We start from the raw sequence: 7,327 nt of genomic DNA, 5'->3' as shown, positions 1-7,327 counted from the left end.
TAAACGTGTGAAGAGCCTAAGCTAAATAGATGGAGTCAGGGAGGCCGGCAGCAGCGCAGACTGTGAAGAAGAGGACTCTCACAACAGTTAGAGCAGCTGGAGGGGGCCTGAATCATGCCGGCTTGATTAACCTCGTTTGCTTGAATAACCACGAGGGTGTGTGTGTGTGTGTGTGTGTGGGCACCGTACACTCGTGCGTGTGTTTTCTCTTTGTGCGCCGACTATGTATGCCGTCTTTTGTGCGCATGTGTGTTTGTGTAACTGCCTGCTTTTTTTTTTTTTTTTTTTGCAGGGGCATTCATTACACCAGCGGCGTGGCCCCCTGCAGCTCCAAGCTTAATGTAAATATCAGACCAACACTCGGAGCCTCTTTGGAAGTCACTCGGCCTTCAGGGCACGAAGCTGGCCGCACATCCATCACGTCGAGATCACATCCAGCAGAGTCACTTTTATTTATAAAAGCGTTTTTTTTTTTCTTTTTAAATAAACAGGTTAATTACAAGGTGGTTGAAAGAGCAGCGGACGACATCGCGCCGTCGCCTGGGGGACGGTGTCGGCCGACGTCAACCACATTAGGGGAGCTTTTGTGAGGCCACGGTTTGGCGGAGTGGTGAGAAAGTAGTAGCGGGGCGTACAGTAGGCTCATTAACACAAAGAGCTGCTGCGCCCCGGGATTAGCCCAGCCTTTGTTTTATAATCTGTGTGTTGAGGATTAATTGTGCCACATGTTCATTATGTGGATTTACTGTACATCCACTGATTATTTGGAGAGCAAGAAGACACAAAAGGCTTAATCTGTTATGATATTATTATTCCTTTTTACAAACAGTTTTCCCAGAAGCAGCATAGATCACCGCTGCAGCCTCTTTTAATAAAAATTATTCACAGTTCCACAAAGAGATCCTGTGTTTCCTCTGTGTGTTGTTATTTCATCTTTTGGGTAACCCAGTTTCCTAAATAAGGAACCCGGTTAATCTGGGTAAGGGATTAAGACAAACCCATTTGACACAGATCCATTTTTGATGGCATAACCTGATTTCCTGCCATGTTTACGCCTATCTGGGTTTCTGATGCGGGGCTAACAAATGTACATGATTGTAGCTAATTCTGCTAAAAAAAGAAACGGTGCATGGTCCGAGTGTTTGTTTTTCATTTCTTTAGAGATGCTGTGCGATGAATTTGTCACATAAAAGAAATGAACCGTCGTTGCATTTAGTTTTTTGTATAGCCCTTAATTAAAAATAAACAAACATATAAACAACAATGGCAGTTGTCTAAATGCCAGCAGCAGCTGCTAACAACACGTTACACTTTGCTGACAAAGACCTCTTGTGGCTGCACTGTAGAAACTGTTTAAAATTTGTTTTTGTGTCAGTTAACTATCCATTATACAGTTGTTAACAGATTTACAGTTTAAAATACAGATACAGTATTTATTTCCTCATAAACTGTAAAATAAATAAATAAATAAATAAAGTTATAAATGGAAATCAATGCTTTTACAGTGTTTGACGATAAAAAAATTCTTCTGTTTTTTTTTTAACTGTATTTAAATCAGCAAAAAAAATGTTTAAAAATATTTGTTGTTCTTCAAACATAGTAATGCACTTTAACTGTAGGAATGATTCCCATTTGTTAAAAAAAAAAAAAAAAAAAAACTTGAAAAAAAAACAAATGGCAGTTCATTCCTTTATAAAGTTACATTTTTAAAATGTATTTACACCAGCAAGAACACTATTAGTTTAAAGAATTTGCCATTATTTAAAAATAAAAAGGATTGGAAAATGGTAAATAATTTTTAACTGTCATTTTACAAATAAAAAATATTATTTGCAAGTTGACTGTAAAAAAAACACAATACACACTTCAAAAATGTATGTTTTTATAAATATTAATTCATTTTTTTTATATTGTTTGCCATAAAATGACACAAATAAGTTCAAATAAGCTAAAAATATCATTATTTTAAAGATACTTGCTGTGCTGTGATTTTACCTTTTTATGCCACATTTTCAACATTAAAACATTCCACATATTTGGCACTCTTGCTGAATTTTACATTTTTATTTGAATCTTTTTAAAGTTTTTTTTTTTGTGGCGTGTGCAAATAATGTTCTTCAGAGGCAAAGTTGGAACAAGCCTGATGCTAACATGTGGCAAAACCTCCCAAGACCACAATCTTTCCCTAATCAAGTATTTTTGATTCTAAAACAACCCTTTCGCCATTTTTCATATGGATTTTAGACACTGTGTTCCTGCAAACACCAGAGCATGTTCACCGTACCNTTGCTCCCACTACCAAGCACAGATGCCACATTCACCTCCTCTTTCTCAAATCGGTCACTCAACCACGCACCACGCACCAAGCACTGTAAGAGTCCCACGCCAGCCACCCACCATCAACAGCCTCCTCATCTCCCGACTCCCACTCCTGGTTTCCCTCTCCATCACAAAGGCTGTTTGCAATGAAACCTGTTAAACAACCCAGTCTGTGTAACGCACTCGGGCCCAGAAAAACCATTAGTCATAGCAGAGAGGGTTTATTCAAATCTACAGCGTGCAAACTCAACACCATCTTACACACTGTGTCACCAGAGTTTCACACGTCAGCAACGTTCACAGTTCCACTTTCGGTGAAAGTAACAACAAGTCAGAAGAGTACGTGAGGAACTTCCCAAACTGTGATTACCTACTTGAAGTGCCAGCTTATCCTAATGAGCTGTGGCTAATGGTAAAGTGTGTCAGCGGTGTAACGTTACACCTGCCTGAACTCTCCTGGGGTTGCTGCTGGGGGTAGAATAACACACTCACAGGTGGGCTCAGGTGGGAGGAGAAGAAGAAGAAGAGACACTGAACTATTAGGAAGGCTGTTTTTCATACACCAGCAGTCCCACTGTGCATCACCTGACAGACTATTTGAAGGTAATGAAGCCGCTCGCATGTTGTTTACAACCTTGTTTTTGCAGCACAAGGAGCTCACAATAATGTCTAATGGAATCATTTCATCTTGCTCAGCCTAGATCTGAATTTTTTTTTCCATTTGTATGCAAGATAATCTAACATGTCATCACAGTGATTAACAGGGAATGTTAAAGGAGAGTCTGTCTGACCTTTTGTCCTTAAATTTTTGAATTATTCATTTTAAGGCACCTAAAGGGGTATTTATTAATGTCTGTTATTAATGAAAGCTCAGATTTTGTGCAGGAGTTCTCCATTAGTGATAAATTTGCTCCCTCTACCTGATCTGAGCAGCCGCTCACCGTGCTACATTAGAGGCCGATGAGGCATGAAGTCACCAGAGTGGTGCCACGCTGTGCTGTTACCCCAGTGTGCACCCCTGAACAGACATCTACAGGTTTCCCGAACACTGGAGAGGGGGGATCACATCTCTACATCATTAATAGGGGCTCCTAATGGGAATGTTGATGTATGCACACGCACTCATTTATGCATGTGGCGCACCACCATGGATTTCTGCAACCAAGCACACCATCACAATCTCTGAAACTATGCAAACAAAGTGATGACCGGGAGCCTCCATGCCGCCTTCCACCGGGGTTATTTGTTTGGTCGGCGGTGCTCCCGACCTCTCCGGGAGACCGTGTTGTTTGACGGCACTGAAACCTGGTGCTAGAGCGAGTTCGAATGCTGAAGCGAGCGCAGATGAGGAACAAATAAATAGAGAGACGAGAGAGAAATATACAAACAGACAGAGAGCCGGAGAGGGAAAACTCATCAGATTCTAAATCAGTGAAACCCCTGCATCTGCAATGCACCTGGTTTCCTCCATGTCTGGACCCCTGTGGTGTGTATATATAGTATCTGTGTGTGTGTGTGTGTGTGTGTGTTGTTGTGATGACATGCCATGGCTCCTTGCTGTGTTCTTGCTATCTATGACTCACCATCACTGCCGCACCAGGCTGCTGCCTTGGCATCACACACACTCAGCCACCATGGCAGCCAACTCCCACAGAGCCTGTGTGTATGTGCGTTGTGAGGGAGGAAAAGAATGAAAGAGAGGGGGAAAGAAAAAGAATCTGCACTCAGATGAAGGACGAGAACTGACGACAAATGTATTTTCGCTAAAGCTCACGTCTTCCGGTTTTGTGCTTTTTTTTTAAAGGAACCTTTTAAGCCGTTTGAAGGAACATAACCATCTGCGTGCAGCAGCAGGGAAGACAGGAATTGAGATTAAATCTGCTGCTGAGATCAATGAGTCCCCAAGGACCAAAGCCATCAGAAGATGCCCCTGTGGATAAGCTCTTAATTTTTCCCCAAATGCTCCTGCACCTCCTGCTTCATGTCTAAATTTGGTTTATTTTCTAGAGATAATCGTTGAATTTTTTAATGTTGTCTGACTCCAAAAGAATGCAAATATGCTAAAATACAAACAAAACAGTAAGAAAGCATGCAAGAGGCATTCTGTGAATTTATGCAACACAGAAATGTGCCATTGCTTACACATGCAGTGTTAACCGCCCTCCCTTTTGATTTATTTTAGCACATTTTCCATGTCTCAATTTACCCCGAATCAACGGGTTTATTATTATATAAAAGAACAGCTTGAAGCACAGCTTGAAAAAAAACAGAGGCCGGAGATGGTCCAGTGCAGCAGCAGCAGGACTTAATGATTAATTTACCAACAGATGACAAGCCTACAGGATATACACAGATTACATAAGGTTAGAGATCCCTCTGTCTGCTCGTAGTGTTAATGATGAACTGGTGTTGGCTGCAGTTAATTGGCTGCTTTGTACTCGCAGTGTGTGCATGTGAGCGTTTTGCTGAGTTTTGTCATGCAAGTGCAGAATCGCTGCAGTTTCATCCGTTGGCAGCTGAGCAGCACACATGTGGGCAGAAAGCGTCGTATTAGCATTTCAGTGTGACTGTGCTGCATAAATTTACACTTTGAGGTTCTGCAAAGAAGGCCGTTGGATTTTCAGCCAGTGTGCAGGTGTCCTCTGACTAGGACGTGTTGTTTCAATAAGTTAGCACTGACAAAACTCAGAAAAGTAAATACAGTGACACAGAAATTCATTTATAGCCTATTGTATGCATTCTGTTGGAGCAGTAGTTTAGTTTAGTTTAATTTACTGGTGATTTTCTGCTGTAAGTGTCCCCCAAAATAAAATCCACAATGAATCAGCCAGTAAAGTCTAAAGCATGATTATGCTACTTTATGCTAAGCTAAATGGTAGCGATAGCATGCTAATATGCTCATGCAAAATGCTTTTACCATGCTCTGAGGTTATTTTAGCATGTCAGCTTTGTTACTGCACAACATTATAACACAAGATTTATCACAAAATACAAATGATAAGATATTTGTTTTTATCCATTTGGTAATAAACCATAATATTGGACAAATGACAGTTTTGATAAGATGATGGGACAGCCAAAGTTATCCTGGGCAAAATATGAATGTTTGCACCTAATTTTGTTGCAATCCATTGTAGCATTTAACTAAAAAATGCTGTTGGTGCTGCAAGAGGAAACATTAGAGCATCACGATCGTCAGTAGGATTCATCCTCTGGGGAACATGCTTGTCTGTTCATAGAACTCTATGCAATAGTTGTAGATATTTAATTCTGGACGAAATGGAAGTGGAGCAACACTGCTGCTAAAAATGTTGCTTTGTGCTAGTCTGGGACAGGTATCCCTTTAAAGAGGAATCACTGGAGTTCTCTTTTAAGTGACTAACAGGGAAACAGAGCCAGAAGCACAGAAAGGTACAGTCATTACAGTACAAAATAATGTACAAATAGAAAAGCCCCTTAAAATATAAACTTGACGGACTAAAACAGGACGATACACAGCTTCTCTCCTGATCAATGATCAATCAGTGTAGCCGAATACACAAATAGTAACCACAAGCTGGCTCATGCAGGAGAGCACGCTCGGGGCAAATTGGCAACAACGAACAAATTAATCAGATCCATCATGTAATACACAGTTGCATCACATCAGTTGTGGTGCATTGTACCTTCCCATGCTTTCTGCAAAGCCTTGGAAGTACTGCATGTATAGTAGGCATAAAAAGCCTGTACCTCTGAGTCGAAGCTTGAATGCAGGAGAAAATAGACGCACAAGGTAAATAACAGTGTTTGAAATGTGAACAAAGAGGAGACAGATACCAGGCTATGCGTCGTGAGCAACATGCAGTGTTTCCACTCACAGTACCTCACCTTGTGCTATCCTGCTAGATTCCCAAATGAAAGCCGTCATTATGCGTATACGGCCGCTACTTAGAGCGTCTTGCAGACTAATGATACCCATTTTCACCACTCTAAACTCTGACACCAAAGACTCTGGCTGTAAATCACTCAGTACACATTGCACTAATTAATAAAGCCGTGCCAGACTTTGTGACTCTGGGGAAATTTAATAACGTTCACAGAAAAAGCCTTCAAAGTCAAACTTGATTATTATAACAAAGAAGCCCAGGAGTTTGTTTTTGCTGACTCAGCGGCAGAGCTCAGTGGGTATTTTGAATGTGTTTATGCTTGTGTGTGTGTGCGCAAACCTCGAATTTGTGTGCCGCTCGTCGCCTTGGGGGGGCTCGGGGGGGGGGCCCTTCAGACCTCTCAGTGGGAATGCACCCTTGTAACCGGCGGGGTCAAAGCGCCATGACCCCCAGACTACCAGGGGGGGTCAAAGGTCGTCCGTCCTTGAGGGAAGCGATGGCGACGCCGCGGACCTACAGGCTTGAGTCAACAGACGGAGCGCTGCATCGAACTTGACAGCCCAAACTTTACATGAACAATGTTGGAGGAAGGAAATCTCATTCATCCCAACAGATTCATTAATTGCATAAATTGCAGCGTGTAGGACCGGGTCTGCTGAATAATCAGCTCTGAGACCCTACAGACAGACTTTTGCTCTCTGCGCAACCCACCAGGCTCATTTAGGCCGCGATTAGCCCGAGGATACGACACGGGGTGACCTCAGCTCACCGCAACCAAAACAAAGACATTCACAAGGTCGCGTGTGTTACGCTAAACGGTTGTGAAGTGTTTTGGAGCCAACAGAAACATGCAGAAAGTAAGGAGGTAGCAGTTTCCTGTTTTCCTGCCAACAGCTCACAGAAAAAGAAGAGATTTAGAGGTTCCTTTCTGAAACTTTTATATCCGCACTGAAAACTTCTGGCTTGCTTCTTACTCGACCTCTTAAAAAATATATATCGAACCAAAATATAAATGTAGCATGCAAATGGTCTCCGTTCTGGCTCATTTCTATTAGAAAATGCTTAGTTTCTCTACCAGGTGTACCTTTTATGGACAGTGATCTGATAGATTGACTCGTACACAAACACGACTTTGACCAGTG

This window comes from Stegastes partitus, unplaced genomic scaffold (assembly GCF_000690725.1).
Source record: "Stegastes partitus isolate 25-593 unplaced genomic scaffold, Stegastes_partitus-1.0.2 Scaffold137, whole genome shotgun sequence".
NCBI classification, from domain to species: domain Eukaryota; kingdom Metazoa; phylum Chordata; class Actinopteri; family Pomacentridae; genus Stegastes; species Stegastes partitus.
The sequence above is the reverse complement of the archived record's forward strand: the minus strand, read 5'-3'. Positions refer to the sequence as shown.